Source organism: Eriocheir sinensis, chromosome 30 (genome assembly GCF_024679095.1).
Source record: "Eriocheir sinensis breed Jianghai 21 chromosome 30, ASM2467909v1, whole genome shotgun sequence".
Classification (NCBI taxonomy): Eukaryota; Metazoa; Arthropoda; class Malacostraca; order Decapoda; family Varunidae; genus Eriocheir; species Eriocheir sinensis.
In genome coordinates, this window is record NC_066538.1 from 17527362 (window position 1) to 17540935 (window position 13574).

General features: G+C 42.4%; 1 protein-coding gene across 3 annotated transcripts in view; it reads right to left on the reverse strand.

Moving 5' to 3' along the window:
- LOC127005680 (ras-related protein Rab-5B-like) overlaps positions 1-13574 on the reverse strand; it is a 31228-nt gene that overhangs the window by 13908 nt on the left and 3746 nt on the right. Inside the window, exon 1 of one of the 3 annotated variants that reach the window (XM_050874773.1) lies at positions 12127-12278. The exons of 1 other annotated variant lie outside the window; for it this stretch is intronic. The gene's annotated coding sequence lies outside the window, so the exon portion shown is untranslated. Of the gene's footprint in view, positions 1-12126; positions 12279-13574 lie in introns of those variants that run through there. One more of the 3 variants, XM_050874775.1, reaches the window with a different exon arrangement.

Below are 13574 nucleotides of genomic sequence, written 5' to 3' on the forward strand. Positions count from 1 at the left end.
TGACGTCACACCCTCAACTCCCTTCTTCTTCTTCTTCTTCTTCTTCTTCTTCTTCTTCTTCTTCTTCTTCTTCTTCGTCTTCTTCGTCTTCTTCTTCTCCCTCTTCACCCTCCACCACCAGCACCGCCATCACCCCCGCCCCTCCCCACCCATCCCACCATCACCACCACCTACTCTTCCTCCTCCCTTCCTCTTCCTCACTCTTCTCTTCCGCCCTTCCTCCTCCTCCAACTCTGCCCCCTCCTCCACATCATCAACATCCTCCTCTCTCCCCCCAGCCAACCCCTTCTTCCTCTTCCTCCTCCTCCTCCGCCTCTGCCACCTCCTCATACATTTCTTCTCCCCTCCTCCACATCCTCCTCCTCTTCTCCTCCCAGTCAACCCCTACCGCCCCTTCCTCCTCCTCCTCCTCCCTCTCCTCCACATCCTCCTCCTCTACCCTCCCCAGTCCCCCCCAACCCCCCTTCCTCCTCCGCCTCTGTCCCTCCTCCACATCCTCAACATCCTCCTCCTCTACTCCTCCCCAGTCAACCCCTTCCTCCCTTCCTCCTCCTCCTCCTCCGCCTCTGCCCCCTCCTCCGCATCCTCAACATCCTCCTCCTCTGCTCCCCTGCAGTCAACCCCTTCCGCCTCTTCCTCATCTTCCCTGGGCTCCCCCTTGTCCCTCTCCTCTACCAGCCCTCCTAACGCCTCCACGTCCACTCGCCACCACACTCACACTCCTCACTACTCATCCATTAGACGCCACAAGACCATTCTTCCTGCTGTGGTCTGCGTAGATCAGACACAGTTTCGGGGCACAGACAAGCTGAAAACATCTGTTAGACTTGTAGGGGACTCGCTGGTTAGAGGTCAATTAACGGAATTCTGCGGCAGGAATACAGAGACGCGGAGGCGTTATTGTATTCCGGGAGCCAAACTGGACGACATTACTTCAGCTGTCGATGCTGTCACGGAACTCGCGAAGGAAGACACAGTTTATTTGATTCACGCGGGGACAAATGACGTTCAGTCTACTCAAACTCAGGCCCTACTATCAAAATACCGTCAGGTCATTCGGCGTTACAAGACCAAGTCCCCTCACGTCATTGTCTCTGGAATTCTACCCAGAATCAGCGCTTACGCCGGCTTCAACAGCAAAGCGAGCAACATCAATACTAGTCTGAAGGAAATTTGTGACGACGAAGGCGTGGCGTTTACAAACGCCTGGCACCACTTCCTTGAGCGCCCAGACTTGTTTTGGAACGATGGACTACATCTGAATGAGGTTGGATCGGCGCGTTTCGGGAGGCTTCTGGACGAGGCAGTGAAAAGCTTTTCGAAAAGCCTTTCAAAAAACGGCGGGCGAGGACGGGGCAAAGGCAGCCCTTGATCAACCAACCCGTAGCGTCAGTGCGACTCACAAGAAACTGTGTAACTAACCACGCCTCCGACAAGCGAACTGGTACAACTCGTCACGGCCACATTTCTATCATGTACACAAATGCACGTAGTTTAATACCCAAAAGGACGAAATTAGGGCGTATATTGCAACAGAGAAACCAGATGTGGTAGCCATCACAGAGACTTGGGCCAACTCTACCCATCTAGAATCCGAAATGTCATTCCCTGGGTACGAAAGCTTCCACAAAAGTCGAAAGCACAAGAAAGGAGGAGGAGTAGTTTGCTACGTAAAAAGTACACTCCTGCCATAAAATAGACAAACAGGACGCAGAGAAATACGATTCTGTCTATGTGGAAATAACCGCAAATAACAAGAAACTAACACTTGCAACCGTATACAGGCCTCCGAAACAACAGGCAGCCGATGACACTGCCCTCTACGAAGAGATTCACTCTCTAACACAAAGCAAGGAAGCAATTATAATTGGGGACTTTAATTGCCCTAACATTGACTGGGGACTGATGACTGGAGATCAAGAGGGTAACAGGCTTTGAGAAATGGTGGAGGTTTCGTTCATAACTAAAGTTGTAACTCAACAAAAAAGAGAAAACAATCTGCTGGATCTGGTATTAGTAAGCGACCCCGACCTCATTCGCGACTGTACAGTTGGTGAGAAACTTAATGGGTGCGATCACCACTTAATCCGTTTTAATATCAACATATGTCACAAACTCGTAGATAATCCATCAGTGATACCAGATTACAATAAGGAAATTTCAACTTAGCCGTGCACTGCTTCCCACGACCTGGGACCAACTTGGCATCACCGACAATACAATCGACAACGCGTGGAACGTCTTCAAAGATAAGCTGTTGCAAGTAGAGAAGGCTACAGTGCCTACGAAATCCAGGCGAGTAAATGGGGCCGTAGATCCACCGTGGATGACCAGAGAAATAAAAGGGCAGTAAACCTAAAAAAGGAATTATAATTTGATGAAAGAGAATGCTACGGCCGAAGCCAGCACACAGTACCACAACAGCCTCAGAGCTTGTCGCAGCCTTATTCGGAGTAGCAAACGCAACTATGAAAAGCAAATAGCGCGCGAAATCAAAACTAACTCCAAGAAATTCTTCACGTACATAAGATCGAAAAGAAAGTAAAATCCAATATTGGTCCCCTGACAGACGAGACTGGATCTGTAACTCAGGACAGTAAACAGATGGCCAGAATCCTCAACAGTAACTTCGCATCCGTATTCACAGTCGAGGACATCGAAACCATTCCCGAGAGCCCTGCCCCGCCGAGTGAGATCACGCCGCTGGAAATTGACTCAATATGCGACCAAGAAGTAAAAAAGTACTTGGACAAACTCGACACGAACAAGTCAACGGGACCCGACAGTTTGTCCCCGCGGTTATTAAAAGAGCTTAAACAACAAATACTTCAACCACTCACTACCATATTCAACCGGTCAGTTCAACTAAACAAGGTCCCGAAGACTGGAAGATGGCGAACGTAAGATTTTCAAAAAAGGAGACAAAAGCGTTGCATTAAACTACAGGCCCATAAGTTTGACATCAGTGGCAGGAAAAATACTCGAAAAGATTATTAGAGATAAACTTGTTAAGTTTCTAGAAAACAATAATGTAATCTCCGACACCCAGCATGGCTTCAGAAACAAGCGCTCCTGCCTAACGAATTTATTAGACTTCTTCCAAGGTATATATAAGAACTGGAATGCCCACATCCCCAGTGATGTTATATACCTGGACTTTCAGAAAGACTTCGACAAGGTACCGTACGAACGACTCCTTAAGAAACTGCACTCGGCGGACATTGGAGCCAATCTGATCGCGTGGATAAGAGATTGGCTCACCGGCAGAAAACAACGAGTACTACTCAGCGGACAGCCTTCCGATTGGCATCCAGTCACTAGTGGAGTTCCTCAGGGGTCAGTGCTGGGACCCATTCTCTTTATCATATATATCAATGACCTAGTATCAGGAATTAAATCCACAATATCGAAATTTGCTGATGACACCAAGGTGGGTGGAAAGGCCCTCACAAAGACCGACTGCGAAATCATTCAGAAAGACCTCAATCACATTATCGAATGGTCGGGAAAATGGCAAATGTCCATTAATGTTGACAAATCCAAAGTCATGCACATTGGGTCCAGAAATAGTAACCACACATACATCATGAATGGAGACCTCTGCAAGCGATGCAGGAGGAAAAGGATCTTGGAGTCACTATCAGCAGTGACCTGAAACACGCGAATCACTGTAAAAAAGCATACAACAAGGCCAACATTATGCTCGGGTTCATAGCGAGGAACTTGAGTGTAAAACACCAGACGTGATGCTCTCCTTGTATAATTCCATGGTAAGACCGCACTTCGAGTATGCAGTGCAGTTCTGGTCTCCCAATTACAGAAAGGACATTGCTTTACTGGAAAGTATTCAACGACTCTACACAAAGATGATTCCAACCTTAAGGGCTCAACCGGACGAGTAACGACTCAAGCGACTCAATCTCTTTACATTGGAGAAAAGACGCCTACGAGGGGATATGATTCAAGTCTTCAAGTATCAAAAAAAGTTCAATAACGTCGATTACTCCAAATTCTTTGAACTGCAAACCAACTCAAGAACTAGAAATAACGGTTTACCCATTCAGTCGAGTCGATGTAACACAGACATTGGAAGGAGTTTCTTTTCAAACCGAGTCATCCGCCACTGGAACAATCTTCCCTCAGAAGTAGTAAATGCGAATACCATCAACTCCTTCAAATATAGAATCGACCGTCATTTCGCTGCGTCAGGAGTAAACTGAATAACGAGGGGCTTCCATCTGCTCCTCAATATCGAGGTGCTTTCATCTGCTCACCAAGCCCCAAGTGGCGGTCGAGCAGATTAAATCACCCAAGCGGGCGACCTCGTAATGAGCCAATAGGCTTTCTGTTGCCTGCATTTCCATGTTTCCATGTTTCCATGTTTCCTACTGCTCTCACTGCTGCTGATACCACTAACCTTTAACATTATTCTCCTCCTCCTCCTTCTACTAATACTACTAATTATCTTCATTAATACTATCCTCGTCTCCATTGCTCTATCCACATTATTACTACTACATTAATCTTTATCACTATTCATCTTATTTTCTTACTACTACTACTAGCTACAAATTTTCCTTATTCAGTTCAGTGCAGGGTCAAGTTTGGATTTCGTAACATCACTCCCTGATGTCTTTCTTTAACCCCCTGAGTCTCTTATTTACTTCCTCTCTTTCCTTCTCCTTCTTAACCCCTTCACAGTAAGAGTTGACCCCCAGCGCTGTGTGACTGAGTGCGTGTGTGTGATGGTTAGGTGAGGGTCTCAGGGCATAGCACACACTCTTTACCTAAGCATCCAGCCCAGAACACACACCACTTTAGGCCATTCTCTTCAGCTGTGTGACGAGTGTGTGTGTGGTGTTAGGTGAGGGTGTCAGGACATAGCACACTCTACCTAAGCACACGCCCTGCACACTCTCTTTACCTAAGCATCCAGGCCAGGGCACACACCACTATAGGTCATTCCCCTTCAGCAGCATCCCCCCAGCAGTGGTTCAATCTCTAGCAAGGCAGGTAAGGATGCTGCTGATTGCCTGTCCTCACACACACACACACACACACACACACACCAAGGTTGGGGAAATGTTCATGTTTCTTTCCATAGGTCATCTGTTAATCCAGGCTTGTTGTCTTCAAGATCATGTTAACATCACTGGATTAAGCGGTATTCAAAGCGGTATTCAAAACTCGACAAACTGAAGTTATTAAGGTAAGTTAAAGTTGGAAAATATCGTGAGTTAAAGTTGGAAAATATCAAGTGTTTATATCTACAACGTCTTTAAATTGAATCCTCTTTTGTCTCCTCTTATATCACACTCTAAAATCTGGAGGTATGATCGCATTCAGAACAAATTCTAGAATGTATTCAATAATTCTTAGAAATGTTTTAAAGTAATAAGTTGTGTAAAAAGTTGTCTATACAATAAATGCTGTTCTCTGAATGTTACTCACCGATATTATTATTATTATTAGTATTAGTTTTATGCTCACTGTTCAATCCAATGACCAACAAAATTTGCATACTTTGTGTAACAAACGAGCCAAGCAAAATCGTAAATATTTTTTTAACCTTTATGTGTTGGGCGACGGAGCCGTCAGACAGCCAACCAGCAGCATCCTTACCTACCCAGCCAGGAGCAAGGGATCCGGCTGAGTAAAGGGACTACAGGGACATTATTAGCTACTGAACATTTAAAAACCAACGGCCATATTCTTAAATGTTTCAGCGCCTAAGGACACATATTAGATAAGGCTTTAGTAGGGGTTTTGAGCATTTCCAGGGGTAGTTTTATGAGCCTGGTGGTAGTCTGACATTACTTCTGTACCATAAGCCTAAAAGAATTACTTATTGGAAAGCGAATTAACTTTTTTTCTGCCTTTGGTGTTAGTTGGTGTGAGGGGCGGAAGCGTTTAAGAATACCGACCCAAGAATCACACATCATGGCAGCCACTATAAATAGAACTCGTCTGTGCCACAACGGGCTGGGGTGATCCGAGAGACCCCTCAAGCAAACCTACAGGCACCATAGGCAGCACCACCCCCTCCCCAAAAAACAGGTTGATTTGTTACCAGGACAAACCTAACCTAACCTAACCTAGCCAGTAGCAAGGTGTTCAGTGCCTAACAGTCTCGCCACCCTCAGTCTGTCTCTCTCTGTTAAGTTCCCAAGATGTGTACTGCCTCTCCTATTCTCCTCCTCCTCCTTTTTCTTAACCATGACAAGAAAAGGAAGAGAAAAGATAGATAAATAGAAGGAAAAAGATACAAACAGATAATAAGAATGAAAGACAGAAAATGAAAGGAAGAATGAGTAGAGAAAAAAGGAAAAGATGAACGAAAGATTGAATGAATAATGGAGGAAAAACACATTAGCAATACACACACACACACACACACACACACACACACACACACACACACACACACACACACACACACACACACAGTAATGCCATAATGAAATCCCAATGGAGACACACAACCCACAGAAGAGTCAATTAGTATGGAAGGCAAGTTAGAAATCTGATAAAACATGTGTGTGTGTGTTGCATGTCTAGTGAGTCAGCCTGGGTTGAGTAACAGGAGAAATCATCACACAGAGAAAGGAATGGAATGATTGGCAGACTGAAGAAATGACTGACTTATTGATTCTACCTTGAAAAACAACAATAAATAAATAAATAAAATAAATATACAAAATGGAGCAGCCCACATCAAGGTCACAAAATGGAATATAAACTAAGAAATACATGAATGAATGAATGATACAGGTGAGGATACAGTGCTGGGAGTTGTGGAGAGATTAAAGGTAGAAGGAAGGAGACCAGTTGGTAGACCTATGCAAATGTGAAGAAGGTGTATACAGGAAGACTTGGCATTGATGGGATTGGATGAGCATCAGGCAGAAGACAGAGCAGAATGGAGGGGAGCCATAAAGTGTTCAACCGCTCAGAAAGACAAAATGATGATGATGATGATGAGTAAATTAATAAAGTCCCTGCATACATATCTTTCCCTCTATCCTCCGTCCTTCCCTGATCTTGCCGGAGAGACTAACAAACAGAAAAATGGATGAAAAGTGTCCAAATGTGAGGGTGACATGCTTGATTGTTACAGCGATGCGCACTGAGGCAATGAACCACCTAGCCTATACTTCCTTACCCCACCCCCCAACCACCACCACCACACATCTTTACCTGCGATAACTAACCTAACGAGAGACTGAGGAACAGGATGATGAAATAGACGCGCAAATTCGAGGATGAACGGCTTGTTACAGAGAAGCGCACTGAGGCAATGATCCCCCTAGCCTATACTTCCTTACCCTCCCCCCACCACACATCTTTACCTGCAATAACTAACCTAACAAGAGACTGAGGAACAGGATGATGAAATAGACAAGCAAATTTGAGGATGAACGGCTTGTTACAGAGAAGCGCACTGAGGCAATGATCCCCCTAGCCTATACTTCCTTACCCTCCCCCCACCACACATCTTTACCTGCAATAACTAGCCTAACGAGAGACTGAGGAACAGGATGATGAAACAGACGCGCAAATTCGAGGATGAACGGCTTGTTACAGAGAAGCGCACTGAGGCAATGATCCCCCTAGCCTATACTTCCTTACCTTCCCCCCCACCACACATCTTTACCTGCAATAACTAGCCTAACGAGAGACTGAGGAACAGGATGATGAAATAGACGCGCAAATTCGAGGATGAACGGCTTGTTACAGAGACGCGCACTGAGGCAATGAACCGCCTAACCTATACTTCCTTACCCTCCCCACCACCTGCAATAACTAACCTAACAAGAGACTGAGGAATAGGATGATGGAATAAACCTTGCAGTAAAAGGGTGAATGGATTGTGACAGTGACCTGGGCTATACTTCCTTAACTCCAAACACCATTACCTTACTCTCAGCTAACCTAGTGAGGGACTAATGAACAGGATGATAGGATGAAAGTGTTCTAATTAAAGGGTGACAGGCTTGCTTGTTACAGAGATGCGCAGTGAGGCAATGATCCACCTGGCCTGTACTTTCTTACTCAAACACACACACACACACACACACACACACACACACACACACAAAAAAAAAAAAAAAGGAAATAGATGATAATGAGGAGTTACTACTAACAGAAGGAATAAACAACAGGAACACAAGAGGACACAGTAAAAAATTGAGGAAAGGAAGATGCTTGAGAAACATAAAGAAATATAGCTTCCAACAAAGAAATATAGAGGTTTGGAACAGACTAAGAGAGGATGTAGTATCGGCAAGGTGTGTGCAAAGCTTTAAGGAAAAGTTGGAGAAATACAGATACGGAGACGGGACCACACGAGGGTAAGCCCAGGCCCTGCAAAACTACAACTAGGTAAATAGACCTTTGCCCTCCAGTCTTCACTAATCTAATGAGGGACTAATGAGCAGGATGATAAGATGAAAGTGCTCTAATAAAATGGTGACAGGCTTGCTTGTTACAGATATGCACACTGAGGTAATGAACCACCTGACTTGCACTTCCTTACCCTCCAAACTTCCCTTTCCCTTAAACTAACTAACCATGTCTTAACAGCAAATGAGTGACGGCTGGAATAATGAATTGTTATAAGTTAAAACTATGATTGCTTTCTAGTTCACACATTACACTAAGTTTTCACGGATATGTATTTTTTTTGTTCTAACTCGGTACACGCTCTCATTCTGTACTTTTCTGGACACTACCGGGTGCTGTGGTTGTGACTACTCCACCACCACCACCACTGCTGCTAACACTAACATTACCCCTATCACAATCAATTTTACCACTCCCCTATTGACACCACCACCACCACCACTGTTTCCCACAGCAACTGAGGCCAACATTGTTACAAGATTTTTTCAACGTCATATTAGTATTTATCAAGTCATGTCGCTAGTCTGGCTTTTTGATTGATTTTTGGGACATACGGTAGTTAGAGTGTTGGATTTTCACAGTTAATAAAGGTCACACATCATAAACTCAGTCGTTAGCAGTGGTATAAAAAAATAACAAAAGCAATCAGTCCCATCTTGAAAAACAGATTGAAAATGACAAAACAGCCACATTGTTGTTGTTGATGAAGACTAATGCACTGTTTAAAACTCAGGTGTTTGTGTGTAATCAGGAAGGACTCAGCAAGAAGTGACAACCACACACGCAAAAAAAAAAAAAAAAAAAAATCCTGATAGCAGTAATGGACAGCAGGGAACTGCTAAGTGTGTGCAAACATGATGATCACCGCCAAGCATCAGGTGGTGGTCACTCACTCTGCTTGGCTGCCTGGAGATGTGTGATGATTTAGGAATGTTACCCCAGCAGTGTGGTAACAGTTTAGTACAGTGGCCGATTGTCTTCATCCTTCACAACATCCTCCATGACCTCTTAAATTGTTCACACCGGCTCCTTGACAACCGCCTGTTACTAAGGAATAGTTTGGGCCTCACGGGCAGGACTGCTGCATTGTTGTGGCAGCCTAGAGCTGTAGAATAGGACACTGCCCGTAGAATAGGAGAGTGAAGTCACCTTCATTACAGGCTTGGGTCCAAGTACATGTACCTGTACTTACTTGTCCAAGTACATGTACTTGTCCTTACTTAAGTACACAACATCATGAACTCATACTCGGAGTAAAAAGTTCATCGGTACTTGTACTTGGACTCGGACTCCAAGCACTTGACAATTTTTCGAGTACTTTCGAGTACAACCAAGGAAATGCCAACGTGTCTCTGATGTGGTGTTTGACGACCTGCCTGGGTGTAGGTGAGGTCAGGGTGAGGATTACCAAGGTATGTCCTCAGCTTGGGACTTGGGGAGGCCTGGTGGCCTGAGCCCTGGGGTGAGGTGACACAGGTCATGTCAGGTGACCATGGCAAAAAGGGCTTGGTGGTTTGCAGAAAAGCAGAAAAAATCTTCAAGTTAAATCAGTAAATAGCACTTGTACTTGGATTCGAGTCCAGTACAAAAGAACTTGTACTTGGACTCAAGTTCAACTATAAAACTGAGTAATTGTACTCGTACTTGGATTCATGATATCGCAATGTAATCACACTTGGACTCAAATACAAAAAATGTACTTGAACCCAAGCCTGCTTCATCACAGGTGCCATGCTGTGATAAAACAAGCCGCGGAAAGTTCAAATAGATGCTGATACAGATCATACAGTAGTGTATTTTTGTGCTCTAGGCAATTTGAAGATATCATGAACCCTTAGACAGTGTCAGTATTGGAAAAGTAGCTCCCCTAAAATGAATGGTCTATATATAGTCACTGCCGACTTTCGGACCGAAGCATAAATATAATTATACCGCATAGTGGATGTTTTAACTATCGCCTATGCATAGATTCTACCACAATCTGGAAGTGTTATTATATTTTTGACCCACAAAACTGAATGACTGAATTTTTGACCGTCTGTATAGAGTTCCACCGCCGTCAAAGGGTTATATACAGCTTTCCCAACAGATGCACTGATCACCGGAGCAGCCTAGAAAAAATGATTGTTAACTCTAAAAGCTTAAATGAGTTAGAAGCTAAGAGTGATTGATTGATACTTAAGACGGGACCCACAAGTGTTGGTTATTTACATATTCTCAAAGACATCAAGGCTTACACACCTGTCTACATTTGATAAAGCTTTGGTAGAGGTTGTGTTAGTGGTGTTTCCATGGGTAGTGCTGTGAGCCTAGCAGTAGTTTGACAAGGCTTTGGTGGAGGTTATGTCATGAGCCTGGTGATAGTTTGACAGGGCTTTGGTAGAGGTTGTGTTAGTAGTATTTCCATGGGTAGTGTTATGAGCCTGGTGATAGTTTGACAAGGCTTTGGTGGAGGTTGTGTTAGTAGTATTTCCATGGGTAGTGTTATGAGCCTGGTGATAGTTTGACAAGGCTTTGGTGGAGGTTGTGTTAGTAGTATTTCCATGGGTAGTGTTATGAGCCTGGTGATAGTTTGACAAGGCTTTGGTGGAGGTTGTGTTAGTAGTATTTCCATGGGTAGTGTTATGAGCCTGGTGATAGTTTGACAAGGCTTTGGTGGAGGTTGTGTTAGTAGTATTTCCATGGGTAGTGTTATGAGCCTGGTGATAGTTTGACAAGGCTTTGGTAGAGATTATGTTAGTAGTATTTCCATGGGTAGTGTTATGAGCCTAGTGATAGTTTGACAAGGCTTTAGTGGAGGTTGTGTTAGTAGTATTTCCATGGGTAGCATTATGAGCTTGGTGATAGTTTGACAAGACTTTGGTGGAGGTTGTGTTAGTAGTATTTCCATGGGTAGTGTTATGAGCCTGGTGATAGTTTGACAAGGCTTTGGTAGTGGTTGTGTTAATAGTATTTCCATGGGTAGTGTTACGAGCCTAATGGTAGATGTGTGTGTGAGAAGGGAAGGGAAGAAATAAAGAAAATGATAGTAAGAAAGAAATATGCGTGTTATGCACCTGTACGGGTGCCCTGCGCATCATTAATCCAGATCCAGATCCAGGAAGGGACGGGGTGGAAAGAATAAAGAAAATATAGATAAAAAATGAAGGATAGAGAAAGAAAATGGCTATACAAAATATTGAAACTATGGTATGTATGTGTGTGTGTGTGTGTGTGTGTGTAAGGGCCCCATCACTATACCTAAGGAACAAACACACACACGCACACACCAACACCCATGAAATAAAACCTAGTGGGTGTAAATCACGAGTGTGTGTGTGTGTGTGTGTGTGTGTGTGTGTAGGGGTAGCCCATCACACACATACACACAGGTACACACAAACACGTACACACACAAACACGTACACGCAAAACCCCCTAAATAAAAACACCCCAAAAAAGAACAAAAACACAGAAACACACACAAACGAACACACACCCCCAAACCACCCCAGATAAAACACACAAACGCACACACTCACACAAACACGCCCAAAACCCTCGAAAAACACCGAAAAAACACCGAAGGGACACAAATAAACGCAGATCACTAACACGAAGATCAGCTGTTGGGTGTGTGAGGGACAACAAGAGGGGAGAAAAAGCCTTATTTCACCCTTTTCCGCCCTTTCCTCACGCCCTTTCTTGACCTCTATCCAAGGCCCGAGGTGTGCTGATAATTACCTGTGCGTGCTGAGGGCAGGTGAGGTCGAGGACGTTAATTAAAAGGTAAAAAGAAGAAAATTTCCACAATGACGTTCCACCCACAAGAGCCTGAGACCGCAACGCACCTTCGACTTGGACTCCTCCGCGGCGGACTATTTAATTTAAGGGTTTATTATCGCCGTTTTATATGTTTTAGGGTATTTTAAGGTGTTTTTTATGTGTTTTAAGGTGTTTAAGGTCTTTTTTGGGTTAGTTTAGGCATGGTGTGGGTGGTACTAAGGTGGTACGTCTTTGGGAACTACTTTGTTTTAATATCGCGAAATAAAAGGTTTTCTGGCTGTTTAAGGTGTTTTAAGTGTTTTATTATTTATTTTAATGTATTTTGGAGTTATTTTGTGCATCCTAAAAGTGATAATAGGGTAATGGAGTTATAATACGGAAGTACCTATATTCGTTTTGACATCGGTAACTAAAGGATTTTGTGGGTGTTTTGATTGTTTTTTGGTGGTTTTATAATTCTAAGTACGGTTTTTGGGGGTTATTTTAATTATGTGAAGGTGTTAATGAGTTAGTGTGTCACTTGGAACTACTTTGCCTGTGTTCTCGCTACTTTTTTGCTTTTATTTCGTCAGATTTTGCTTTTTTGTGACTTTGGGGACATTTTACATTTATTTTTGGGGTAATTTAAAAGGTTTAGGGAAGTGATTTGTTTTGTCCCTGCTGTCGCTACTTTTCTGACATTTGTGCGTCGAATATATAGGGTTTCCTGTATTTTTCTGGGCTATTTTTTGTCTGTTTTTGTTTATTTTCTGTTTATATTTGTTTTGTTTTCATATTTTGCTATTTTTTGATGATTTTTGTTCATTTTTTGTTTATTTTTTTGCTTATTTTGTTTATTTTTTTTGTTTTTGTTTATTTTTTTGCTTTTTTGTTTGCCTTTTGTTCTTTTTGCTTTTTTTTTGCTGTTTATTTATTTATTTTATTCTTTGTTTATTTTTTGCATATTTTTGTTTATTTTCTTGTTTATATTTTTGTTTTATTTTTGTTTTGTTTTGTGCTTATTTTTGCTTACTTTTTTATTTTGTTTAATTTTTGTTTGATTTAGTTATTTCGCTATTTCTTTGTTTATATTTTTATATTTGTTATTTTTATTTTTTTGCTTATTTTCTTTATTTGTGTTCTCTTTTTTTTTTTGCTTATTTTTACTTTTTTTTTTATTTATATATTTTTTTTTGTTTATTTATTTTTTCCTTATTTTTTGCTTATTTTTGTTTATTATTTTGCTTATTGTTTGCTTATTTTTTATTTATCTATTTTTTTTTTTTCACTTCGATCTCCGACTATTATTTTTTCTCTAGTAAAATTCTGTGTTATTTCTGAACTATTTCCTATGAAGATGCTATTTTTTTATATTTCTTACGCATATTTCTATTTATTTTTATTTTTGGTCTATTTTTTTTGGTTTA